The following is a 26,529-nucleotide window of genomic DNA, read 5'->3' as shown; positions in this document are numbered from 1 at the left end:
GAAACGAGGGCTGTCTGGAAAAAAGGAACCGATGCATCAGGGGAACAGAAAGAAGTTCCCCTTGACCAAGAACCAGACGTCACACCCCCCAGCTAGGTGAGAGAGAAGGCATATTAAGAAAAGTGGCTGAAGAGTCGGTGAAATAGGAGACTTCAAGGACTTTGTTACTTAGCATATAGATATATAATGACATGATCATGATTATATGTTATTATTACATGATGATACATATGTATGCATACACGGTTTAAGGAAAAACAGTTGTTTGTTTTTTGATGACTATTTACCTGGACTGCTTATGCATAATGATTAGGCAGCACAAGGAACAGCACAGACTTTCTTCCACGTGTCCAGTTCAGGTTTTCTTTGATAACACACTGACTTCTCTTCCCAGGGTTGTATTCAGTCTCCCCCCGCCCCAACTTTCCACTGGTTCCCTGCCTCGGAACGCAGGACAGAAGGAACTTTGTCCTGCAATGTTGCCTATCATCAAGTCGCAAGATTGAGTGCTTGGAAATGTGCTGGCGCAGCACCACGGACAGACACCTCGGCTGGTCGGTGGGTTTGCGAACTGCGGATCCCGCTGCGGAGTCGGCGAAACTTCGTTTTCCCGTGAAGTTCAGTTTCACGCCGCCAAGCCCACGGGACTGAGTCCCAGCTCGATGCAGTGCCAGCCCCTAGGGTTGTTATCGAGAGTCTTTTCCCCCCCGAACGGTCCCTTGATGGGAGAAAACAGCGAGGAGCCGGACTACGCTTCCCAACGGTCTCCGCTCGCCTCTCGCTCCGACTTCCCTTTCCCGCTGGCCACCAGCCTCCCGGCCCTGCCGGGTCCGCACCCACCCCGAGAACTGCAATTCCCAGCGGCCCGCGGGGCCGAACCCTTCCAGGAGGGCTTCCCGGCAGCCTTCGCGGCCCGGAGCCCCGCCCCTCGGAGCGGCTCCCCGGACTCCCCGGGGGCCCCGCCCCGCCACGTGACGCGCGCCGGCCAATGGCGGCGGGGAGGAGGGCGGCGGGCGGCGGGCGGCGGGCGGGGGCGGGGCGGGCGCGGGGGGCGGGGCCCGGAGGGGGCGGAGCGGGGCGCCGGAGCCGAGCAGCCTGGCAACGGCGGAGGCTCCCGGAGCTCGAGGTGGGTGCGCGCTCGCGGCTGGCCGGGCCGGGGGCCGGGCGCGGCGGGTCCCGTGCCGCGCGAGCCGCGGGACCAGTGGGGACTCCCGGAGCCCGCCGGCCCGGGGCGCGGCGCCCGGCCGCGGGGTGGGCGGGGGCAGCCGCCGAGCGTCTCCGCGGTCCCCACCGGCCGGCAGCGAGGCCGGGGCGCCGCGGGCAGGTGCCTGCGCTTGGCCCCGCTTCTCCCCGCGCCAGGTCCCGGGGCGCGCGACGGGCGAAGGTCGGGGCGGGAGCCGGGGCCTCCGGGGCGGGGGCGGGGGCGCGGGGGCGTCGCGGCCGCTGCCCGGACTTTGCTTCCCTGTCCCGGGCGGCCGGCGCTCCGCGGCTGGTCCTCGCCCTGCCCTGGCCGCATCCCGGGTGGGTCCCGCCGGGCGGCCGTGGCCGAGTCCCCGGGGGCTCCGGGACCGGGGCTCGGGGGGCCACGCTCGCGGGGCCGAGGGAGGACCCGAGAGGGGACGCGGTCGGAAGTGTGCGCGGGCAGCGGCGGGCGCCCTTTGACGGGTCGCCTCCCGGCACAGCCCGGCGCGGCGCTCAGGAAGTGAAAACTAATTTTAGTGTTCGCCTAAGCAAATATGAAATGAGTCGGCGGCAAACAGTTTTATTCTGGGTGTTGGAGACGCGCGCCGGGGATGGGGCGAGGTGGATCGCGCCTGCTCTCCGCGCAGCCCTTCCCGGACTCTAAACTTCCGAGAGACGTTGGGGTTCAGCGAGTTCCTGCGTCTCCCCGCCGGGAGCGTCTACTGGAGAGGGTAACTCCTGTCACCCCGGCTTCCGGACTGCTCACGGCACAGCTCATAGCACACGGCAGAGCTCTGGGCTTATGTTGCTGTCTGAACTTTTGTTTTTTGGAAGTCACAGCGTAGTTTTGGTCCCTGTATCAGAATCTAGAGACTGAAGTAGCAATTTTGTTCTAGTTTAAAGCGTTGTGAACTTCTTATCAGAATCAGTTTTTTTCCCCCATCAGCACCAGCTTACCGGCCAAATTAGACAGCCAAGCTCGTCAATTGATAGACACTATTTGCTTTCATCCACTGGATATATTGGATATGATCACTGACTCGCCGGGTTCGAGTCAGAATGACTTCTGGCTCTGGCACAGAATAGCGCTCCCCTTGAGACATTCCAGACCATCTAGCGGATTCCAAGCACTTGTACCCCCACTGTATGAGAGCTTTGGGAATGCTGAAAAGTGGAGAGTATTTATGGGGGCTAGTGCTCTGGAATGGTTAGTAAACTCATTAGTCTCCTGACCTTAGAGTTCTAACATATTTATCAATTCAACCACAATGCCCCAGGTGTGCTGTGGTACCCTAAGTTCTAGGCAGACAGCAGATAGCAACACTGATAAGGTCCCTGCCTTACAGAGCCATGTGTGACCGCACAGATGGTAAAAACGGCAACGTTGATCTATTTTCCAGTGGACATGAGCACTGTGAAGCAAAAATAGAGCTCTGATGCTCTCTGGTGTAGCGAATCTGCCTGGGTTGATTGAGAGAGACTTGGCATAACGTTGAATTGCTAGAGATTGTCAGCTGCCGCTCCATTAAAGCAAATAATCAGTCCCCAAAGGAATCTGTGTGAATGAATGGGATTGTGTGGGGTCCTTGTTTCTCCAGTGAGTGCCTCTTGGATCAGCTCTTTCAAGTCTCATTTTTGATGGCCTTTCCACTCCTGGCTCCCGTGCATACCTGAAGTGGTTTCCAAAACCGAGGGAGGTGGTCTGGAAGGTCCTTGCTGGCTTGTCCCCACCCTACCTGCTGAAGGTCCTTTGGGGTCAGAACTGCTTATTGACTCAGCGACCGGTGTTCTGTGTTTGTTGGCTTCGGACAGCCTTCCCCAAGGATGATTCTTCCTCCGGGATGGGAACCCCCTCCCTGAAGTGATCCGTGATCTGGATGTGGGCTGGTTTGTCCATTCTGAGCATACTAGTCAGGTCACCTTCCTGAGCACTGCTCAAGAATTCGTCTCTTGACACTTGCCATTTCTCTCCATCTTGTGTGGTCACTTGGCTTCAAAAATGAATATTTCTCAGTTTTATCGGAGCTGGAAAAAAATTATGGACAGCATCAGAAATAAATGCACCTCTGCTTGTTCCAGAAGTAAAAGGCCAACAAAGCGTTGTTCCTTTTCAAAGTCCCGAAAGAACACCTGGCTCTCCCTTGTAGTGAAAGCAGCAGGATTAGGAGAAAAGTAGAGTATCTTCAGTGCCGAGAGGGCGACAGTAGTTGGTGACCCAGGGATTCTCCAAGGTCAGAGTTTGCTTGTATTCCTAAAGTTTTTTCCTCAGGTTTATGACAGAATATGAAGAGGTTGTTTTCATTCTTTAGCAATTCCCCTTCCCTGTTCCTGACCTCTCTGCAGTTCTGCTTTCTTTAGTTTCTAGTTTCTCAGTTCTTTTTGGAAGATGGGGGTTGGGAGCTCAACATGGGGCAGCATCTGGATTGGGTTCCCGGTTCTTCTAGGACCTGGGTGGTATTGGGTACGGGACCCACTGCATACCTCGGTTTCCTTATCTGTAGAAGGCAAGTAAACGAGGCCAGGAACTTCCCCCAGGGTGGATGCTGAATAAGGATCTCTGCGGAGTGGTCCAGTAGGACCTTGGGAGGTCTCCAGGAAATTCATGGGTCCTGACTTGGATGCCATGGGATTTCTCTTTTCTTCTTGAGAGGGACAAATGTCAACAGCCGTGTCCCAGGGACATTCGGCAATCCAGCGGGCCTGATGTGCTTGACTGTGCTCTGCCTTTGGTTGTGGACTGGAGCTTTTAGTTGCAGGTGACGCTGGCAGCCCGGACAGTGGTTCTCACCATTGCTTTTTACTGTTGGGACACAGAAATTGCTCCAGGCCTGATTTTGTGTGTTGCCAGAAACAATAGTCTGGTGCAAGCGGCCTTCTTCCAGCCACATGCCCTGCCAGCATGAGGGGACCAGGAGTCTGGCTGGACACGGTCCACTGAGATCTAGTTGCCACCTGTCGTTGGAAGATGCCTTTTCTCCCGTTTTCTCCGTTGACAGTGCATTTCTCTAAGCCGGCCAGCACCCGAGGCAGTATCATCCCTTTCTCGCTATGAGCACGGCCAGCCTGTCTTTGGAAAGATTGGCACCGGGGAGCAATGCTTTCTTTGCACTGCTGCCTGCGGGACAAGTACCGGCAGGCTTCAGGCTGTGTGAGGCGGTGGCACACTTCCCGCATTTGGATTCCGGAAACTGGGTTCAAGTCTCATTTCATCCCCTTTTTGACCTGGATACTGGACAAATCGCTTTCCCTTGCTCCCGGGGGTGCTCCCGTTTGTGAAGGAGCTGGGAGCCCATGCCCGGCCAGCCCCCCAGACCTGTGCAGGACGCGCCGTGCCTGCGCCCCTGGCAGATGATGTGGCATTATTGTTGCAGGTGGGCGGGTGTCTGTTGGGGTGGCCTGTCCAACTCCCTCTCCGTCTCTGTCAGCACTGAAATAGGCCGGGGTTTTACTGCCTCTCGCAAACGGACCTGAAGTCCTCACGCCACCCCATGAGTTTCCACTTTGTCTCTTCCTGACACGATAGCGGCGTGTAATCAGCAGCCCTGGCAAGGCGATCGCTGAGCCGGGGAACTGCGCTGCCTCTTTCTCTTCTGTTTCAGTACAACTCTTGACCTTTCCAACCCACACTTTGCCCAGTGCCTCAGTGCCCTGTGAGGCCCTGCTGCGCCTTTCCAGCCCGTCTGGAAGGGTGTTCCTGCTCCTGGGGGCGGAGGAGGAAGAGGACGAGCAGGAGGAATCTGGGAGTGAACCGTCCTGGGTCTTTACAGCCTTCCTTGTCCAAACTGAACGGCAGGACTGGTGCCTGGGTGCTTGTTCCTTGTGAATTGAATTGGCTTCTCTGTCTCTGCGAATGAAGCCCTAAGTAGTTCTTGGCCAGGTCCGCACCTGTGTCAGTTTGCCTTGCCTTTCCTCTGAGAGGTGATAACTGTCTTTGTGTAGTTCAATCATCTTTTTTTTTTCATTTTCCAAGCTTGTTACCAAGGGGACTGAGTTTGGAGATTTTTTTCTGGACATGGGAACCCATCATGGCCCGTTGCAGACAGCAGACATTTGGTGAACATTCTTTGACTCAAATGCCACGAGGGCAATCGTGAGGACTTGGCTTGTGTTCTTATCAGCTAATTCTACAGTATATCTGGAACTTGAAGTCCCTGGCCGCAGCCTGAACTGGCATCCGTGCCTAACCTCTCTCCCCAGGGCCGCTGAGAAAGTGGCTGAGAGTTCTTTCGGTGGGGGTGGGGGTGCAGGGCAGTGCCCAGGGGATCTAGCAATCATGGCTTACCTCCCCGCCGGGCCAGATGGGTCAGTGCTCGGTGAGGAGTGGTGATGGCAGCCAGTGGGACACCCCTGGCAGTGCTCTGGACCATGCAGTGCTGGGAGCTGTACTCCAGGTCTTGCCCTTCCCCTGAGCCCTGAGCCGTCTCTCTGTACCTCCTCCTTCTCCTGCTTCTCCTGCTCCTGCTCCAGCTCCTCCTCCTCCTCCTCTTCTTCTTCTCCTCTTCTCCTCCTCCTCCTTCTCCTCCCCCTCTTCTTCTTTTCCTCTTCTCCTCTTCTTCTCCTCCTCCTCCTCTCCTCCTTCTCCTCCTCCTCTTCCTCCTCCTTGTCCTCCTCCTCCTCCTCCTCTCCTCCTTCTTCTCCTCCTTCTCCTCCTCTTCCTCCTCCTCTTCCTCCTTCTCCTCCACTCCTTCTCCTTCTCCTCTTCCTCCTCCTCCTCCTCCTCCTCCTCTTCCTCCTCCTCCTCCTCCTCCTCCTCCTCCTTCTTCTCCTTTTTCCTTCTTCCTTCTTTTGTTTTTGCCTTAGGACCACACTGGCCTCTTTAGGCCTTTCCCCCTGTTCTGTCCCTAAGAATTACTACTGGCAGTACCAGGGAAACCCCAGACAGTGCCAAGGATCAAACTAGGGCAGGCCTTGTGTAAGGCAAGTGTCTTAACACCTGTGCTGTCTCCAACCCCTACAAAAAATGTTGAAGTCCAGGAGTGGCGAGGTTTTGATCCCCAAGCTTCCGGACTGGAGGGGGCGCTAGTGTCTGGGGGCTAGTTTACATTCAGGCTGGGATTTGCTTGTTCTGTTGATGTTTGGGAGCATCTTGCAAAATAGGCGAGTTGAAGCATAATAATGGGGAGCTCGGATAAAAGTGACCTGTTTGTGACTGTGGCAATTCATCCCCTTTCAATTCCCCTAATATCCTTTCCTTGCCTCCTAATCCCTGTGGGTTTCCTGCCCTTGAACTTCGGTGCTCTGGAACTGAGGTTCCCAGAGCCTCTTCAAACAGGGAGGGCTCTTTCTGAGGGTGCCTTTGCTCTCTGGCAGCCCTGGAGCTATCAGCACTTCCGGAGGATTCTTGGCATCAGCTGGTGGTATTTGTAATGTCCTGCTTGGCCCTGAGGTGACAGGTGGGGACAAGGTTGCATGGCAAGGGTTTCTTTCCACCAGGGAATTTGACTGAAATCAGAAATGCCCCCGCGTGGCTGTGGCTCTGGATCACCGTCTACCAGTGCTCTTTCTGTGCTGGGCGCCCCAGTGCTCCTTCTGTGCTAGGCCGTCCTTTGCAGGGGAAGGGGTGAGAACTGTAGGACGTGAGAGCTTTGCTCGAAGTAGAGGCTGAGTACGATTCTTCCCTTTATTCTTGGCTCAGAGATGATCAAAGTCCCCTCACTTCCATGCCCCCAAACACCTTTTCCTTGCTTGTTTAAATGCCATCCAGGTGTTTACTTCTTCTCAGCCCCCGGGAGACTGCTGACTGCACTTTTCTGGAAACACCTCCTACCTCCTCACTGCAATATGTGTATCAATAAGACACCCCCCCCCACACTCCACAGTGTGCCCATTCAATGCAGCTAGAGAAGACAGATGAGAAGACTGGTGTAAGCAGCTTAAACCCAGGCTGTCACCGTCTCAGACCCACTCACTCTTCCTGGGAGAGATGCTCTCACGAGCCACGTGGAGGATGCCAGTTTCTTCGTGGCCCCCTGTAAAGGGGGTGAGGAACAAATAACATACACTTTTATTTTTTCCTTTAAAAACTTGGGGGAGGGAGGATGTTGGGAGGTGCTCAGGCTTATACCTTGCTTTATGTTCAGGAGTTACCCCTGGCAGTTGCTTGGGGAAAAACTATGAGTGCCAGGGATCTCTCTGGGTCCAGGGGCTCTTCCTTAACCCCTGCACTGTCTCTTGGCCAAGATCAGTGTATAGAATATGTGCCATCTAACGCAGTTCCTGCAAAGTGTAGTCATTTGGATGGGATTTCTGAGTGGCGGGATGGTTCCTTGGCTCTGGCCTGAAGTAGGCAGCTGGGCACATGTCACACAGATACACCCTGGCTTGCACTGGGCCTGTGTGTGTGTCCTGGGCCACAAGGCATAGCTCCAACAGTGTTGGACAGCAACGCTTGGAGGGAATACATTATGGCCTTCCTGTGGCTCATCTCTCAGACTTGCCTGTGCCAGGACCCCCCTCTTGGCTAGACGTTGAGTTCAGTTCCACATTCCACACACTTTGCTGGTGTGTGTGTGGGGGCGGGGGGACGGCATCTCCTGGGACCCCTGCATGTTGGAATGTCTTTGGGATATCTGGATAAGAGGGGGTTTTGGGGGCTGGAAAGAGAGAATAGCGGGGAAGGTGCCAGCCTTGCACACAGCCAACCCGGCTTGGTCTCTGGCCCCGCTCAGTCCCTCAACCCCCACCAGGAGCGATCTGTGAGTGTAGAGTTAGGAGTGAGCCCTGAGCATGGCCAGTTGTGGCCTTAAACCTCATACACATGCACAACCAGAGGGTCCTGGGTGGCTGTGTGCACTGCAGGCTGCTTTCTTGGGTGCAGGTGGAGTGTGCTTTTCAAATGACTCAAAGAACCTCCAACTCAGGCTTTGGGACAAAGGCTGCAAGTCTTCCTGGTGCTGGAAAGACTCCAGACCAATGATGTACCAAGCTGGCAGCTTCTGGGTTCACCGGGGAAGGCGAAGTCCAACCTGCTGGCTTAGGAGCTGGAGAAGGAGGCACAGAGACCCAGAGGAGAGCTTTTGTTCCAGTTTCCCAAGGGCTTCTGACAGTAACCATCCCAATTGGGCAGGAAACCCAGTTTGAACTCCGGGTCACCCAGAAGGCCCCACCCATGCCAGCTAGCAATGAAATGATACCCAGGGACTGGGAACCTCCATGCACTCCTGTAGAATCATTTCCGGGAGTTCCCTGAGTGCCAACCTGCACTTTCAGATTCGGCTTGAGGCATGGGTTCTGGTGCTGGCAAGTTTCCCACATTTTTCCCGTAGAGTCTTTCATGCACTGTTTACTATTGGTTGGTGGCGAAGTACTGTCCCAGCGCACTTGGCCCTTGGCGCCTTGTGGATGGAACTCCAAACTCCTTTCTAGCCTCCAGGGAAAGGGACTTTCCCTCCTCTTTAAACCTGCTAATGCTGTGGGTTATTAGAATTTTCTAGCTCCGCTTGCACCATAGCATGCGTCCTGCTCGGCTCTGTTGGTGTGAGCCCATGCTGTTTTTCTTCCTCTCCCCAGGATTTGGCTGGTAGCCTTCGGGGATCGTGTCTCTTTTATGCAGGTGGGCTCTCATTTTCCTTTCAGAACTGTCTTTGTCTCATGTTGTCGGTTTTCTAGCTCAAGTGGGAGGACATTCCCTTTTTTCTGTTCTCTGCAAGTTTGTGTAAAATCTGAGTTATCCTTTTCTGCCTGCTCACCCTTCCAGTTGCTCTTAGCATTTTGGGTGTGAGATTAAAAATGACTCATTAGAGCCATCCACATCTATGTTTCTGCCTTTTCATTCCCAGATTATTTTAAAGGGATGGAGGCTCACCTAGCAGTGCTCAGGGCTTACTTCCGTCTCTATACTCAGGGATCATTTTTGGAGAGGATTGGGGGACCTTATATGGTGCCAAGGATTTAACCTGGCCGAGTGCATGGTAAATGCTTTCCTTAGCCTCTGTACTATCTCTGGCCCCTCACAAGTTGTAATATTGGTTATCATGCTTTCTCTTTTTCTTATGATATTAGTCTTAATAAATGTTGGTCCATTGGGGTAGTATTAGGTTTGTCAGTGTATGGAAATGAATAAGCATCATTATAGACTCAACTTTATTTTGGATTAATTTTTAATAAATAGAAACCTTATATGATTTTGAAGTCCACATTTTATCAGAATATATTCTAAAAAGTCTCTCTTTCATCCCCTTCTCTGTCCCCACCTCCTGCCCTTCCTGTAGGTAATGCAATTGACAAGGCTTTTTAGTTTTGATTTTGCAAAACTGAACAGGCATGCATGTTCATATGCGCATGTGCCAAGCGCATTCACACTTGCATTTCCTTTTCTTACAGCAAAAAATTACTACACACCCTGTTCACCCTCTTGCTTTTTGCACTTAAAATACATGTCCTGAAAATCACTTTTCATCTTCTCCTTCCTCCCTTCCTTCCTTCCTTCCTTCCTTCCTTCCTTCCTTCCTTCCTTCCTTCCTTCCTTCCTTCCTTCCTTCCTTGCGTCTTTTGATTAAAGCCTGCTGCTTGGACGTTTTGAAGTATAGTTTCTTTTTATTATTTAGTTGTAGACATTTTAGTTTCCACGGTTATTCTGTTCACTTATGAATTGTTTAGTAGGATGCTTTGGGGACCCAGGCCATGGCTCAGTGGCTAAAGACACCTGCTGTGCATGTATGAGGCCATAAGTCCGACTTCTGGTGCTTGCCCAGACATGCCAGTGTGAGCTCCCGTGCACGGCCAGGTGTGTGAGCCCTGCTCAAAGCACCCACAGCCAAAGGGCAAGGAAGGGAGGGGGAGGGGCATAGCTCCGAATTTCTGAATGCTTTTTCTAGGTATCTTTCAGACTGATTTCTGATTCCTACATTATGGTCAGAGTTTCTTGGAACAGTGGCAAGAATTGGCGCCTCACGTAGCACAGCGCCTTTTCTCTTCATGCATGTTGTCTGAGGAGTTGGTGATGTTCTGTCGCTGAGATGTGATGCACTCTTTGCTAAACACAGAGGGCTGCCCAGGACACTGGAGTACTGGTCCCAGGGGGACTCAGGTGTTTCCTTTTTCTTGTGCTCTGTCTGTGGGCACTGATATCAGTCACTGTGCCTGGAACGTTAGAAGAAACTCACCAGCTTATTTCCAAAGTAGACATGCCCTTTTGCAAGCCCCCAAAGGCACAGTATAGTAGCTGTAGTGCTCTCGCCCCATCCTGACCTACCGGGTTCATGCTGGGTAGGATGGGAGCCTCTCAAGAGCGTGTATAATGGTACCTCACTGGGCTTTGAAGAGTGTCTTCGTAACAACCGAGAATGGCGAGCGTGTCTTCATCTCTCATTGCCCAGAGTGCAGAGTGCTTAAACCTATTGCCGGTGTCTTATTGGATTGTCTTCTTAAGTTCCGTGAATTCTTTAAAGCTCCTGTGGATACGAGACCTGGATCAGAGATGTGAGTTGCGGATACCCTCTGCCCAGCTGGCCTGTCATTTCAGTTTAACTGGGCCTTTGGAAGAGCAGCCAGCCTGGGCTTTGCTGCAGTTGGTGTTTCTAGGCAGTTGATGCTGTCTTTGCTCTTAGGCTTGCTTTGTCTAAACGCATAAGGATTTCCCCGGTGTCTCTAGGGTGTTTGCATTTTTAGCTCTGACATTTCAATCTGTTGTGGTGTACAGACCCAGGGAAGGGTTCACACCTTGTGTTGTCCTCCCTGGAGCCTCGTGAGCCCCTGAGCAGAGGATCTGGCTCTACCCTGCAGACGCCTGCCTGCCCACCCACGGAAACTGGGAGATAATTAATGCATGGTGTTCACAGCTACTGAGCTTGTTATGTAGCAATAGAAAATAAAATTCTGTGCTTCATTGCAAGTTAATTGTGTATGTTGTGTGAGGTCAGGGTCAAGGTCTGCTTATTTTCCCAGATGACTGTTAAGTCGTTGCAGCATCGGCTGGAGAGAAGACTATATTCTTTCTCATTAAATCACCTTGGTACTTTTGGTGGGAACAAGTTAACTGTTGCTGTTACCTCCTTGAATGTGTCTAGTGCTGGACTCTCTTCAGGTTCAGCTATTATGCTAGTACCCCAGGCTTCATTACTGAGATCTTCAGTTATGTCTGGGAAGAGCTGAAACCTTAGACTTTTTTTCTTTCATTTTCTTTTCAGAATTATTTTTGCTATTCTTGAGTCTTGGTCTTTCCTTACTTTTGATTTTTTTTCCCGGGTTCAATTCTTCCGTCCCTCTCGGAGAGCCCGGCAAGCTACCGAGAGTATCCCGCCCACACGGCAGAGCCTGGCAAGCTCCCCGTGGCATATTCAATATGCCAAAAACAGTAACAACAAGTCTCACAATGGAGACATTACTGGTGCCTGCTCGAGCAAATCGATGAAAAACGGGATGACAGTGCTACAGCGCCACAATCATTTTGAGGGTTTTGTTTTTGTTTTTGGACCACACTCAGTGGTACTCAGGGCCTACTCATAGCTCTGCACTCAGGGGTCACTTTGATTGGACCCAGATCAGCCGTGTGCAAGGCTGGTAGTACCTGCTATACTATCTCTCTGGTTCTTTGATTTTGTTTTGGTGCCAGGAATCAAACCCAGGCCTCACAACACGCAAATCAAGTGCCATACTACTGAGTTGCCATACTACTGGCCCCTGATTTTGTATTTTAGGAGAACGTAGACCTGGGGCCTGGGGGGTAGAACAGCAGGGAGGGCATTTTCCTTGTGTGCAGTTGACACAAGTCTGAACCCTGGCCCTATCTTGTTCCCCTGAGCATAACCAGGAGTAATCCCTGAGTACATAGGAAGGAGTAAGCCTTGCCCATGGTCAGATGTTGTTTGAAAAACAAAAAGGAGAGAGAGAGAACACAACACTTACTTTTTCATTTTTATTTTTTGGGTGAGTTGGACCATACCCAGCTGTGCTCAGGGCTTACTCCTGACTTTGGGGTCCAGGACTATCCTGGAACTGCTCAGCAGATCACATGTGATGCGGGAGATCAAACGAGGGTTAGCCACATGCAAGGCAAACATCTACCTTGTACTATCTCTCCTGCACAGACTTTCCTTAATTTTTAAGTTACCCCCCTAGAAGGGGTCCCAAGTCATGGGGCTGTTGTTACCTCAATGCATGCAGCGACACTAGTGTTTGACCTTGGAGCTTGGCCAGGCAAGTGCTGTAACTACTGATCTTCCTTGCCTCTTCTTAGAAAGTTTAGAATCATCATGTCAATGTCTCCAACAAAGCCTACTGGAATTTTGAATTTGGTAGTAACTGCATTGAATCTGTAGCTTGGTCTTGATAATAGCAACACTGAGTTTCCTGACCCTTGAGAACGATATATTTTTCAGTGTATCTAGGTCTGCTTTAATGCGTCTCACAATGCCTTTGTAGTTTTCCACATGCTGAGCTTGTCCAGTTTGCTAAGTGCATCCCTAAGCACTTTACTGTTTAATATCACAAATGCTATTTCCATCTTTCAGCGTGTGTTTGTTCATCACTGACAATACAATTGTGATTTTTTTTTTGTTTTCCTTGGTACCCGCAAACTTCTTAAATATACTTAGTACTTATGTGAGTTTTTCTGTAGTGTTCTTAGGCGTTTTTACATGTGCAATCATGTTTGCAAATGCAATTTTACTTCTCCATTCCGAGCTGTTAAACCTTTTAGCTTTTTTTTCTTGTCTTATTAACTTGTTGGGGGGTCTCTGAAGTATAATGGATGCAAGTACTTAAGAGCAGCCATCATTGCCTTGATCCCACATAGTGAGAAAGCATTCCAACTTTTACCACAAAATGTGATGTTAGCTAGAGGATCAGGGGCCCTGGTCCTAGTTTGCTGAGAGGTTTTTTAACTTAAAGATCATAATGACGGATGGACAGATGATCATAAAGGGGTCAAGCCTCTTGTCTTGCATGCGGCTGACCCCACTTCCAATCCAGGGTACTGCATATTGCTCCCTGAGCACTGCTAAGCATGACTCCTGAGCACAGAGCCAGGAATGAGCTCTGAGCACTGCCAGGTCCCAGACGCACAAACAAAAGATCATGATGAGCTATGGAATTGTTTGTCAGAGCCATGTCTTGAACAGCTCTTTAGGATTTACTTTATGATTATATCGCCACACTCATCATACTCATGATTGCCTCTGCAACCCCTCTCTCCGTCCATTTTTATAGTGTTGAGAATTTCTATCTGCAGCTTGGCATTTCTCTTTCTTCTTCTGTTTTTGTTGTTGTTGTTGTTGTTTTGGGGGTTTGGGTTTTTTTTTTTTGCATTTTGGGCCCTACCCTATGGTGCTTGGGTGGTTATTTCTGGTGGTTCTTGGGGGCCTTGTGTTGTGGGGATCTAACTGAGACCGGCTGTGTCCAAGGTGCCTTAAGTTCTGTGCCTTAAATTCTGTACTATCTGCTGGCAACTCTTTTTAGTCTTCTGTGACACAGCACATATTACTCCTTCGAAAGCCACGGGAATTTTCTGCATTGGAACCAGATGCGTCATTGTTATAATACTGACATTTCTTCATTGTCACTCTTCATCGCTTTGCCTTTTGTTTCTGCCTTAAAAATTGTTTCTTTCACATCCACGAAAACTTGCTCCCAGGGCCAAGTTCTAGAATAGAGTGAATGCATGTGCATATGTATGTATGTGTGTGTCTGTTCATTCCTTTCCCTCCTATAGCAGGCCTGGGTGATCACTTACATAATGGCTGGAACTATTAATAGGTCATAATCATTGTCTGTATTGTAGATTGTTGCAAGCTTTCTCTTTGGGAACATTTAAGGCTTCTCTAATGCATCCAGTCTTACTTTATGATTATATTAATCAAAGTTATATGATTATAACTCCCATTGGATCAGTTCTTGATCCCTCTGGGTAGGCTACTAGTCCTACCTCTGATCTCTCCTAACCTTCAAGTACAGCTTGCCTTTGTAAACTGTGAGTAATGATGAAATCTTAAACCTAGCATTTTAACAATTGGCAAATCGTAGGCAGTATTCAGAACCTTGACTTGGGCTAGAGAGTATGCATTCTTTGCATACAGGAGACCTGGGTTTGAGCCCCACTGAACACCACCAGGAGTGACCATGAGCACTGAGCTGTGAGAAGCTTCTGAGCAACATTGATGTGGCCCAAACAATCCCCCCCAAATAAAAACCCCTAGAATCCCAGAACTTGACTTGCTACTTTTTACTGCTAGCCCACGTAGGGAATGGTCCAGAAGCCCCAAATCATCAAAACCATTGAGCTCAGAGGCAGGGGTGTAGCTAAGAGGTAACGTGCATCCCTTTTGTGTGTGAGGTTCTAGTTTCTAACCCCTGGATCCACACCCATGTGCACATTACAGAAGTTGATTGCAGACTCAAAAATCATTCATCTCGTTTTTAAAATTAAAAAAATTAAACATGTGATTACTGACATTCTTTTTTACTTTATATTTACTTTATATTGGGCTGGAGCGATAGCACAGTGGTAGGGCGTTCGTCTTTCACGAGGCCGACCCGGGTTCGATTCCTCCGCCCTTCTTGGAGAGCCCGGCAAGCTAGCGAGAGTATCGAGCCCACACGGCAGAGCCTGGCAAGCTAATGCGTATTGGATATGCCAAAAACAGTAACAATAAGTCTCTCAATGAGAGACGTTACTGGTGCCCGCTCGAGCAAATCGATGAGCAACAGGATGACAGTGACAGTGATTGAGATGCTGTGGTTTACAACCTATTTTTTAAGGTATCTCCCAGAGTGGCTGCCCAGTATATATTTCCCAGCTGATTTGTGAACACTTTGGAAACGAGATTAAATAATTTTGTATGCTCAGTAAGGAGTGGCTCAGAAATGATTGGCCTGGGATCATTTAATTATTTCTTCTAGGAAGACATATTTATATTTCCATGCTGATTTCATTTAGTGGGTGTTCAATGATTGCTTGTAAGATGTCCCTCCAAAAGATACGCTGAAGTCCTGCCCGTGCCCCCAGTGCTTCCGAATGTGACCTTGTGTGGAAATAAGACAGCTGCAGATAGTGAAGGTCAGACTGGAAGAGAGTAGCACTTGATCTAATAGGATCGTTGCAGCCATGAGGTGGACACCATGTGAAGAGATGAGACACACAGGGAGAACACATATGATGACAGGGCAAGGCAGGTGTGATGAGGCTAAGAGCCAAGGAATACCTGCAACGCCCAGTATCCGGAAATAGTCAGGATGGCTCCTTTACAGAAGCCTTCAGAAGCACCGTGACACTGCCCAGTCCTTGCTTCCTGGTTTCCTGGCTCTGTGCTCAGGAGTGGGCTCTGGGGATTTGTACTAGGGCGGCAGCCACTGCGGCCACATGCAAGGCAAGTGCCATAGCTCCTGTACTGTCTCTCCGGTTCCTGGTACTTTGATTTTGGATTCGTAGCCTCCAAGGACTGGGAAGAAGAAATTTCTGTTTGAAGCAAAGTTTTGTGGTACTTTGTAACAGAGGCCCCAGAAAATTCGGACCCTGCCCATCCATTACTTTGCTTCTTGCCCCCTTGCTGCTTGAATGTGAAATGAGGACAATCCTAAGATTCCATTAGCCTCAAATGGTTAATTTGCCGACACCTTCATCCATCTTCCATCTTTCCCCAAGAGTATAATTTTCTGAAAGTTATTTCCTGTCGGGTCAAACCAGACCCAGGTATGGGAACGTTAGGCACAAAAGGAAATTCCATTGTCCCGCTGTACACACATACGCTGGTAGGGGGGATGTTCACGAGTACGTTCTTACGAGCATGTTGTGATGGTAGAGCCTGGAACCAGCTCTGTGGCCACTGAGAAGAGAGCGGACATCCCCCCACGTGCAAGTGGACAACTATGCCACAGGGACAGAAACATAATGTGATTTCCTCCGCGGCTGACAGTCATGTGTCACTTAATGCTGTTTCTGACCACAGCTAGCCTAGTGTGGAGAAGGCTGCGAGGCAAGGCCGGGGTGTTCATTCAGTGACACATTTCTTGCCATTCCTGTCCATTTACGGCTCTCACCTCTGTGCTGCATGAGAAAAGCCAGGAGCAGGAGTAAGTGTAATGAGCCCTTCTGCATAAAACTCAAAGTCAAGCAAAACCAGCATGAGAATTAGGGGTGGGGGTGTACAGAATGTCAAAGGCAAGTTGGAGTGCCTTCAGTGGCTGAAGACGAAGGTTGAGAAGGTGATAACATAGTCTTGTCACTTGTTCATCAGCTGAGTCCCCAAGCTGCTGAGATCACTGAACCACCACATTAAACATAGCGCTCTGGCCCGTGGGAAGCTCAGCTCTGCCAGGGAGACACAGGGTGTCGGTGGAGAACTACAGGAGGGCAGAAGAAGTGAACTGAGCACTCAGGGAAGCGAGGTGTGTGCGCTGCGCATGTGTGTCCATTTGCGCATGTGCGTGGGCCTGGGAAGGGCAGCAAATGCTTCCTGTGTCTTGGCGGCAGGTCAAAGAGGACCCAGTGCCAACAGAGTGCCTGGCAGAACGGTTCCACATGACAGGCCATCCTCTTCTGCTCGCTCTCCTCTCTGGTTTCCTCTCGAGATTGTGCTTTACTCCCTGTTTGCTTGCTGGCTCTCGCTGGCTTCCCAAATTGCAGATGGAGGGATCTTTATTAATAGTGCCCAGGTGTGCAGGCTTTTGGGGGCGGGCGGGGGGGGGGGCTGAGCTGAGAAGGTCCTTGGAAAGCAAGAAGTTCAGAAGTGGCTCCTTCTCCTGACACACATTTTCCCCGACTTCCCACTGTCCCCACTGCAACTTCCCCGGTGAAGAGACTTTTTACTTCTGTGCCGAAATATTCCTTCGGGGAATAGTTCTCCCAGGGGAAAGTCACCGCACAGAATATGTTTTGTCTTGGAGCAGAGCCGCAGGCTCATGAGTTTGGGAATTGGCAGGTGGATGGGCAACTTGATATCCTGTTCCTATTTTAGAAGTCTGTTTACGGACAGGTGTTTGACTGCTGGGGAAATCCATCAGCGAGTGTAGCAAGCAGTCTGAATGTGTACAGGGTAGCCCTTTCAGACAAAGGCTACGTTTACCTGATAGCAGTTTATTCAGCATATCAGTGCCAGTGTATGCAGCATTTCAAGAGCGCCCTTCACTCTGCCACAGCCACGGCTGCCACTCCTGAGGCCAAACAGCTGTTTTGAAGATGTGCCATGTGTCATGAGGGAACTAAGTAATAGGGTGAATGGGGCAGCTCCAGTCTATCACTGCCCACTGGAAAAAATGATGGAAGCTCATTCTCGACTACATCTGAATTGTCTTCAGTCAAAGGGCTTTGCAGTAGTTAAAGAGAAGTTGGTGTATCTGTAAGCTGAATAGTAAATACCACCACGACAAAGAGTTACTTTGTACGTGAAAGGCCACTTTAGCATGTCATGGCTTCTAAATTTCATTTGGTTCTTCGTTTGTAAGGAATAATCCACAAAACAAAGCCCCATTTAGTCCCAGAATTTAGAATCTACTGCCTCTGGATTACCCATGTCTATCTGGATGGTCAGCTGCCGGTGGGAATGTGGGCAGGACCGTACTTTGAGATAAATGCAGTTAGATTTACTCGAGGAAACCTCTAGCGTATGTCTAGGTCCTTGAGCCAGAACAGAAGGTAATGAGGCAAAGTCTTCACCTCAGGGAGTCTGTGAAAAGCGTCTCCAGACAAGCCATTGAGATGTTTTCATTTTCACTGGACGTGGGCACACTTTGAAGAGAAACTGCTTGCAGGCTCCTCAGAGTCTTGCAAGATGAGATTGATGGTCCTAGAAAATGTCATTATCATAGTCACTGTCACTGTCATCCCGTTGCTCATCAATTTGCTCAAGCAGGCACCAGTAACGTCTCCATTGTGAGACTTGCTGTGACTGTTTTTGGCATATCAAATACGCCATGGGTAGCTTGCCAGGCTCTGCCGTGTGGGCGAGATACTCTCGCTAACTTGCCTGGCTCTTCGAGAGGAACAGAGAAATCGAACCCAGGTTGGCTGTGTGCAAGGCAAACGCCCTACCCGCTGTGCTATCGCTCCAGCCCATGATAGTACTAATGATATAAAAAATTAAACATTTTCTAACTGCATTTTATTAAACTGTTTCACTTTATCACTACTGTTTCATATACATTGGTATCCTCAAGAAGCATATTGTTCTGTGGGGGGCAAAGGGAAGTTCTGATAGAGAAGGGATTGGCATGACAATACTAGTTGGAAATGATCATTTTGGACAGAAACTGAGTGTTGAAAGTAGGTAAAAGTATGTACCTTTACTTTTCATTATCTGTATTGCAAACCATAAGGTCAAAAGGAAAGAGAGGGAGAGAGAAAGGGAGAGGGGGGGAGGGGAGGGGGAGAGAGAGAGAGAGAGAGAGAGAGAGAGAGAGAGAGAGGGAAGGAGAGAGAGAGAGAGAAGAAAAGTACCTGCCATAGTGGTAAATGGGAGGGGGTGGAGGGTAGGAGGGAACGGGGACCATTGGCGATGAGATAAATACATTGGTGAAGGGAATGGTGTTGGAACATTATATGACTGTCACTGTCACTGTCATCCCATTGCTTGTTAATTTGCTCAAGCAGGCACCAGTAACGCCTCCATCGTGAGACTTGTTGTTACTGTTTTGGCATATTGAATATGCCACAGGGAGCTTGCCAGGCTCTGCCGTGCCGGCAGGTTACTCTTGGTTGCTTGCCGGGCTCTCTAAGAGGGGCAGAGGAATTGCACCTGGATTGGCTGCATGCAAGGCAAATGTCCTACCTGCTGTGCTATCGCTCCAGCCCACTAAAATCCAGTAATGAATAACTTTGTAAATGTGTTTATCACTATGATTCGATTTAAAAACATTTAAGAAGAAGGGAAAAAAAGAAAATATGGGTGCAGAATGGCCAGGCAGTTTAGATGTAGCGTCTTGGATCAAAAATCAGTAGTCATGCAGGGCATTTGCACATGTTGGAGTGCTGACTCATAGCCCATCTCTGACCGGAAGCAGAGACGTGCCTGGAGTTTGCCACTCGCTGGACCAGCGGTGTCCAGTGTGCAAGAGGAAGCATCACACCCATTGCACAGACAGGGAGCCAAACATCTTTATTGCACACACTCACAGCTCCTTTGCTCTGAGCGGCGCCAGCGAGTCGATCGAAGCACAGTGTTCGCGAGGCAGGTGCTTTTAGCCTCGGAGCTAACCTGCTGGCACTGCCATTTATCCAAGGTCACGTAGAGTTATTAATCAAGCAACCAAACTGGGATTTGAGATCCTAGCTGGTCTGAGTATAGATTGCCTTCCTTTTAAAAACACTGGACGTGAGTCGTGCGGCTGGAGGCCTAAGCCGAGAGTGGCTGGGCTTGGAGCAGGTGCTTTGCATGCTGGAGCCTCTGGTTCAATCCCTGGAGCTGCATGGTCCTGCAGCACTGCCAGGAGTGACCCAAGCACCGAGCTCCAGGAGCAGCCCCCGAGCATCGCCGGGTATGCCCCTGTGCACCGGAACAATGAAATGAAAGGATACAATGGTTGCTTGCTCCAGCTGAAGAAATTTAATTTGCAAGTAACGTATTTCAATAGTTTGAGATGGAGTGACAGCCTGTTTGGGTAAAGCCAATTGTGGCACACAGCCACCAACTGCTTTCGTGCAGCCCTGCAGTCAAAACCAAGATTTACTGTGTAACCCTTTATCGGAAAAGTGCCAACCTCTTGCTCAAAGGAAATCAAATTTATACATCTATCCCTGGTTTTCTTTTGCTGGGCTGGAGATAGAAACCAGATCTCAGGCACACGAGACAGGTGCTTTGCCTCTGAGTTACATCGCCAGCCCTCTACCTAGCTATTATAATAAAACATAAATGATGTATTTATAAAGCACACATGACCTTCATTTTATGCACTTATATATTCATAGAAATAGAAATATAGGAATGTAGAAGGAAGAAATCAGCACATCATTTTGTAGGGAATAGTTGGTTTTCACATGGGTTGAATAAAGGTCGAGGCTGCCTTGCCTGGTGCGGAGCGGCTGGGAGGGCCTGTTGTCTGTGGTCTGAGTGATCTTCAGATGCCTTCTGTCACTACTGCTACCAGAAGTAAACACTGGATTGTGACTTCAGTATATATATATCTTTGTAAACATTAGCCAGGCAACATGATGCGTTAGGTCTGATATAAAATATTTTAAAACTACAATTGTAGGGGCCAGAGAGAGAGAGAAAGAGAGAGAGAACAGGGGGTCAGGCGCTTACCCTTGCACAAAGGTTCGACCTCCGGCACCCCATATGACTTCCTGAAACCCTACAGGAACAATTCCTGAGCATCACTTGATGTGACTCAAAACAAAACATATGATGGTGGAAGGATGGAACAATAGAAATAACTAAAGTTCTATTTTATTCCCACTTCCCTGTGAAGTGTCTTTGTACAAGTCCTACTGGGGACTATAGTTCTAAAGAGTCCGAACAGAAGGCCTCGCCTAAGCAATCAGGTTCAAGTTCAAGCTCACCCTTGTCCTATGGAACCTCTTACTCTCCCTTTTTATTTATTTATTTTGGTTTCTGGGGCCACACCTGGAGATGGTCAGATATTACTCCTGACTCTGCACTCGGGAATTACTCTTGGCAGTGCTTGGGAGACTGTATGGATGCTGGGGGCCGAACCCAGGCTGGCCGCGTGCAACGCAAATGCCCTACCCGCTGTGCTCTCTCTGGGCCCATCTCTCTCCTTTCTTATTTATTTTTTAAGTTTAATTTCATGTAGAAAGTAGTGGCAACTGTTGATACAATTCTAGAAGTAAAATTGATTAGATAATAAAGTTGCGATATGAATATCAGTAGATCTCGAGCGGGCGCCAGTAATGTCTCCATTATGAGACTGGTTCCTGTTTTTGGCATATTGAATACGCCACGACTAGCTTGCCAGGCTCTCCATGGGGGTGGGATACTTTCGGTAGCTTGCCGGGCTCTCTGAGAGGGACGGAGGACTCGAACCCGGGTCGGCCTCATGCAAGGCAAACGCCCTACCCCCTGTGCTATCGCTCCAGTCCATCATAGATCTAGAAACTAAATCTGTGTGAACATTGTTCTGTGTGATTGCAGGGCTGGCGAGCCCTTGTGTAAGAAGTTATCAAGCTTTCTGTTGCTTCACGTGTTGCCCGGCGGCCACACAGCCCAGTCATTTCAGATGTATGGTCTGGGCCAGAGTCCACAAGGCAGCAGATGTGGGTAGCGGGCGGGGCCGCTGGGGCTTCTGGAAGTATGGGGGTTGGGGTGGGGGAGAGACGACAGCACCGCAACTCCGGGAAAATTCCCAGACTGTGCTCTCAGCCCAGGCGCAATACCTGCAATTATTGGGTGAGCGTCGTGTCTGCAGAGAGTCTTGCGGGGTGGGGGAGGGGAGGTGGAGTTGAGTCCCTGGCGTTGCCAGCGTGGGGGATGGGCGGGGATTGGACAGCCTGCCTCCCTGGGCTGGGGCAGTTCCGTCAGCCCCAGCTGCTCCCTGCAGCTCCTGGGAGATGAAATCAGGATTTAGTGGAGCAGGGCCAGTGAGTGAGTGGTGGGCCTACCCTCCCTTTCTATGGTCATTTATTCATTTATGTTCATTGAATCACCAAGAGATACCAGTGTACTTTTCCCACCGCCAACGTCCCGTTTCGCTCCCGCCCTTATGGCAGGCACTTTCTCTTTCTCTCTTTCTCTCTCTCCCCCCTCTCCCTTTCTGTCCTCTCTCTTTCCTTTGGGCATTACGGTTTACAGTACAGATAACTGTATTACTCTTACTCTCCCTTTTTATTTTTTATATTTTTTTATGTTTTGCTTTTTTGGGTCACACCCGGCGATGCACAGGGGTTACTCCTGGCTCTGCACTCAGGAATTACTCCTGGTGGTACTCAGGGGACCATATGAGATGCTGGGAATCGAACCCGGGTCGGCTACGTGCAAGGCAAATGCCCTACTGCTGTGCTATCGATCCAGCTCCCCTACTCTCCCTTTTTATTTATCTTTTAAAATTTTTTATTAGAGAATCACTGTGAGGTACAGTTATAAACTTATGAACTTTTGTGTTTGCATTTCACTCATACAGTGATCGTTTACCCATCCCTCCACCAGTGCCCATTCTCCTCCACCAATGATCCCAGTATTCCTCCACCACCCCACCCTGTCTCTGCGGCAGGGTATTCCCTTTTTTTGTTCTCAATCTTTTTGAGTGTTGTAGTTTGCAATAGTACTCTCCCTTTTTAAACTGGCCTTCCATGACCCCAAAACATAAGTCCAGTAGGCCAGTGCGGGATACTTTCTCCTTGTCTTTTTCTGGAGGGGTACACTTCCGGTGGTGCTTGAGGAACTGCTGGCAGCAGTGCTGAGGGACTGAAGGTTGTTTCCCACTCCTGCCCTCTGAGCCATCTCCCAGCCTTCCTTTCTCCCTTCCTGGGACCTACTCCCCATACTTGATGACACTCGTGTCATCCTGCTCGGCCAACACATGAGACCCTGTCTTCGGGGTCTTGTCCTGCCAGTTTTTATAAATCGGTGCCCTAAACTGTACTCATTGTTTTTAAAGGAAATGAAGAGTTAGGGATGGAGAGTACAGTGGGTAGCGCCTTTGCCCTGCGCGCAGCCAAGTTGGGTTTGACTCCCAGCACCCTCAATGGGCCCCTGAGCCGGCCAGGACTGAACCCCAAACACAGAGCCAGGAGTAAGCCCTGAGCACAGCTGTGTGTCACCCAAAATCAAAACCAAAAAAATGGAAAGTTGGCTCTCTGTTGTCCAGAGGGCTTGCTGGAGGGTACTTTCGGCACCTCTTTTCACTCGCTTACCTTCTAGCGGGGGTTTCCCAGCCTTTACACACCCGTGAGCCGGTGAAACTAGTGCAAGGATTCCGCAGACCACTAAGGCAAAAAGAAAAATGTTACTTTCGTAGTACTCCGCTACTTGTTTCATTTGGGCCTTGGACTTCCCTGGCAGTGCTCAGGGCGGCTGAGAGCCTTTCCAGGTGATACCAGTGGGCTGGTAGTTCCGCACACGGAGCTGATGATGGGGTGCTACTCCGGCCTAGTGATGCTGGGGATCATCAAGGCTGTACCCCGGGTGCTCGTGGCCTAACAGATGCAGAGCATGTGGCCCAGACTGCTGAGCCATCTCGGTGGCCCCCACATACTTGTTTCTAAGTGGAGACCACGGGTTAAACTATTTTTCACAGATTGGCAGGAGGTTCCAGCAGGCTGGTGTCCGTCTGTGGAGCAGCAATTGAAAACCACCGTGCCGGGGGCCCTGCAGTCAGAGCAATTGGAAAGGAGTGTCTGAATACGGAAAATGACTAAATCTGTGTTCTCTGGCGCCTGGAAGACAGGACGGGAGAGCTTCTCACTGGGAGTGACACTCCCCCTGGAGGCCAAATTGGAAATGCAGAAGGTGTTTCTTTAAAAGGAAGGGGCGGGGGAGGAGCATGTCCCAGGGGCCAGAGAGACAGTACAGGGCTTGCTGCTTGCCTTCACACGGGCAACCCAGGTTAGTTCCCCAGCATCTCGTGCTCCCCTGAACACCACCAGGAGTGACTCCGGAGCGCAGAGCCACGAGTAAGCCCTGAGCATCACCAGGTGTGGCCCCCAAACCAAAATATAAGCATGTCCTGTAGCAGGGAGAGTGTTTGCCTTGCACACAGCCAACCTGGGTTTGATCCCCAGCCCCCCATATGGTCGCCTGAGCCCACCAGGACAGATCGCTGGGCACAGAGCCAGGGGTAACCTGAGTGTAGCCAGTGTGCCATTCCCTCCCTCCACACATACAAATATATATATATATATATATATATATATATACACATATATATATATGGCTTAGATGACAGGGTTACAGTAGTGTTCTCTGATCTTGATGCACAAAGTTGCTGTCCACCTCTCCCTTGCTGCTACTGAAATGTCCATGACCCTCCCCATATCCCTGTGTCCACTGTGGTCTAATGTCCCTTTCCTTCACCCCTGTTCCCATAATTTGCTAATTAACAGCTGTGGTGTTACTGCATTCTCTTCCTGGGGAAGGGGTTTCTGTGTGGTGTAACATACTGGAAGAATGCAGTATTTTCTTATAAATTACTTCCCTTTTGTTTCACCTTGCTGTGGGAGCGAAGCGATCGCATCAGCGGTGTTTGCAATAGTGAATAGGCTCATAATACAGTTTCCAAGGGGATATCACCGAAATGTCTTTTCTAACAAAAGGTACTTTGGATCTGAGCATTTTCAGTCCTTCCATCCTAAGTATTCGCCTTTCTCTCGCCTCCCCCCAGCACACTTCCCAGTAAAGAAAGCGCCATGCTTTGCTCCTGGCTCTCAGCCATGCTTTGCTCCTGGCTCTGTGCTCAGGGATCGCTCCTGGTGGTGCTTATAGAGGTGTTGGGGATTGAACCTGAGTTGCCCGCATGCAAGACAGGCGTCTTACTCGTACTGTCTCTGCAGCCAGCCCCCCAAAGAGAGCTGGGCGTCCATATGACTTCTCGCTCTCCGGCAGGCTGGGTTCCCACAGCCGTCAGGGAGCCTGCAGAGAAGGAGCTCCTTGAATTCCAGTTAGCTACAACCCCGGGTAAGATCGGGGGCTAAGTATGCTCCGGAGAGAAAGCCCACGTCCGCCTGTCCGTTTCGCAGAAAAATGACCTCTTATAGGTCTCAGATTCCCGATCAGGCGGACTTTAGGTCGCTCACAGAGGCACTGAGGGCAGAGGGCAGATTTCTTTGCTGGTTCTACTGTTTTGAGGATTTGAAGATGAGAGCAGAAGTGCTCCCCACTTGTTTGAAGGTGTTCCTGCAGGTGCTCAGCAGAAAGGGGAAGAGTTTCCGAGTGTGCAGTGTCCTTCCTGGGAAACGCTGGGCCTGGGATGCAGTTACGCTGTGAGGTGCACATGTCTTTCCTCTCCGCAGGCTGCAGTGTGCGGCTCAGCCCCAGGCTTCTATTTGTTCCAGCTGCCACGAATTTGTGGCTTGGGTGAAATACTGGCCAGTTATATCAGTTACATTCTTTGCACAAGTCTGCAGTGGCCAGTTTATTCATTCACATAATTAGCACATGGGGGTGTGAGTCTCCTTTGTCATTTTCCAGTGGAGATAGCTTAAATTAGCTTTTTTAGATATATATAATTTTTTTTGTTTTCTTTTTTTTTATTGAATCACCATGTGGAGGGTTACATAGTTCTCAGGATTATGTTGGTTATACAATTCTCAAACACCCTTCCCTTCACCAGTGCCCATCTTCCATCACCAACCCCCCCAGTATACCTGCCGCCCCCTCCCACCTCCCCAGTCCCCACCCTTGTACATGATAAGTTTCACTTCGTTTACGCCTTATCTCGATTACATTCCATGTTTCAACACACAACTCACTACCGTTGTTGGGGTTTCCCCCCAAAAAGAAAAGCAGTCCTATTGCCAAGGAGGCATTTGATAGTTCTCCACTGCTAAGAATATAGAGATATTAAGTCCCGCTGTTTGTTACATAACTTCTCTTTTTCCCCCTTGCCCCGCGCCACTGAGTTCACGCCTGTTTAGTAATCGCCACGCTGCCTGACAAGGGAAAAAAAACCGAAAAGGATGGTTATTTCCCGTCATCAGCAGGCGTGGGGCTCTGGCTTAGTTGATAGACTAGTAGAGTGTCTGCAAGCAGTTTCTGGAACCGAAGGTCTTGCGCTGGTATCGGCTCCGGCTCGAGATTCCACCAGCGTCCCACTGTTCCATGTACATAATTTTTCCCCTTATATCCCATTCCCACACCACCAGGTCTGTTTGCTTAATGGACATCACACTGTAGTTGACGACACGCCGTGTTTCTTCCCGAGAAAGAAGAAAATTTCTTCTCAGCCGGCGTGGGGATATGGCTTAGTTCAGTCTAGAGAGATGGCTACCACTTTGATTGCCTTCAATATTTCAGCAACAGACTTACTATTCTTGTTAGGATCTCCCACAAAAGTCCGACCCATTAAAAAGGAACCATTACATATTGCTGATGCTAAGATGACATTAGGTCGCGCGGCCGCTTTTGGGTTTCTGTATAAAGTCCAGGGAAAGTACAACCAGAAATAACATCACTACAAACTTTTACCCTTTTATGGTGCTCATAAGATGGAGAAGTCCTGTGCTGTGTTCAGGAGGGAGGAGTTGAGAGAGAGAGACAGGTTAAAAGAATTGGGGGATGCCCGGTTCCCACTGTTTCAGCGCACCGTGGGGTCTCTGGTCCCATGCCGGAATTAGTTCAGTGGGCTGCCTGGAGTCCAAGGGCGCTCCCTTGGGCTCTTCCATCTTGCTCGCTCCGCAGCCGGATCCAAAGGGAAGCACACGTGGGGGAGATGGGTTTAAATATCTATCTGTGGTGGGCGGGGGTCGCCGCCCCCGCCCCCTGGGGTCTCCCGCAAGCGCGCGAAAGCGTCCTGTTTCAGCTGGAT

General features: G+C 50.1%; 1 protein-coding gene across 3 annotated transcripts in view; it reads left to right on the top strand.

Annotated features, from left to right (window-relative positions):
• The first annotated feature begins 1,079 nt into the window (after positions 1 to 1,079).
• MTM1 (myotubularin 1) overlaps positions 1,080 to 26,529 on the top strand; it is a 113,140-nt gene continuing 87,690 nt past the window's right edge. For 2 of the 3 annotated variants that reach the window (XM_055123115.1, XM_055123113.1), the window contains exon 1: positions 1,080 to 1,126. The gene's annotated coding sequence lies outside the window, so the exon portion shown is untranslated. The remainder of the gene's footprint in view (positions 1,127 to 26,529) is intronic. The other variant, XM_055123114.1, reaches the window with a different exon arrangement.

Source organism: Sorex araneus, chromosome X (assembly GCF_027595985.1).
Source record: "Sorex araneus isolate mSorAra2 chromosome X, mSorAra2.pri, whole genome shotgun sequence".
NCBI lineage: Eukaryota > Metazoa > Chordata > Mammalia > Eulipotyphla > Soricidae > Sorex > Sorex araneus.
Note: the sequence above shows the minus strand (reverse complement) of the source record. Positions and strands in the feature narration are given on the sequence as shown.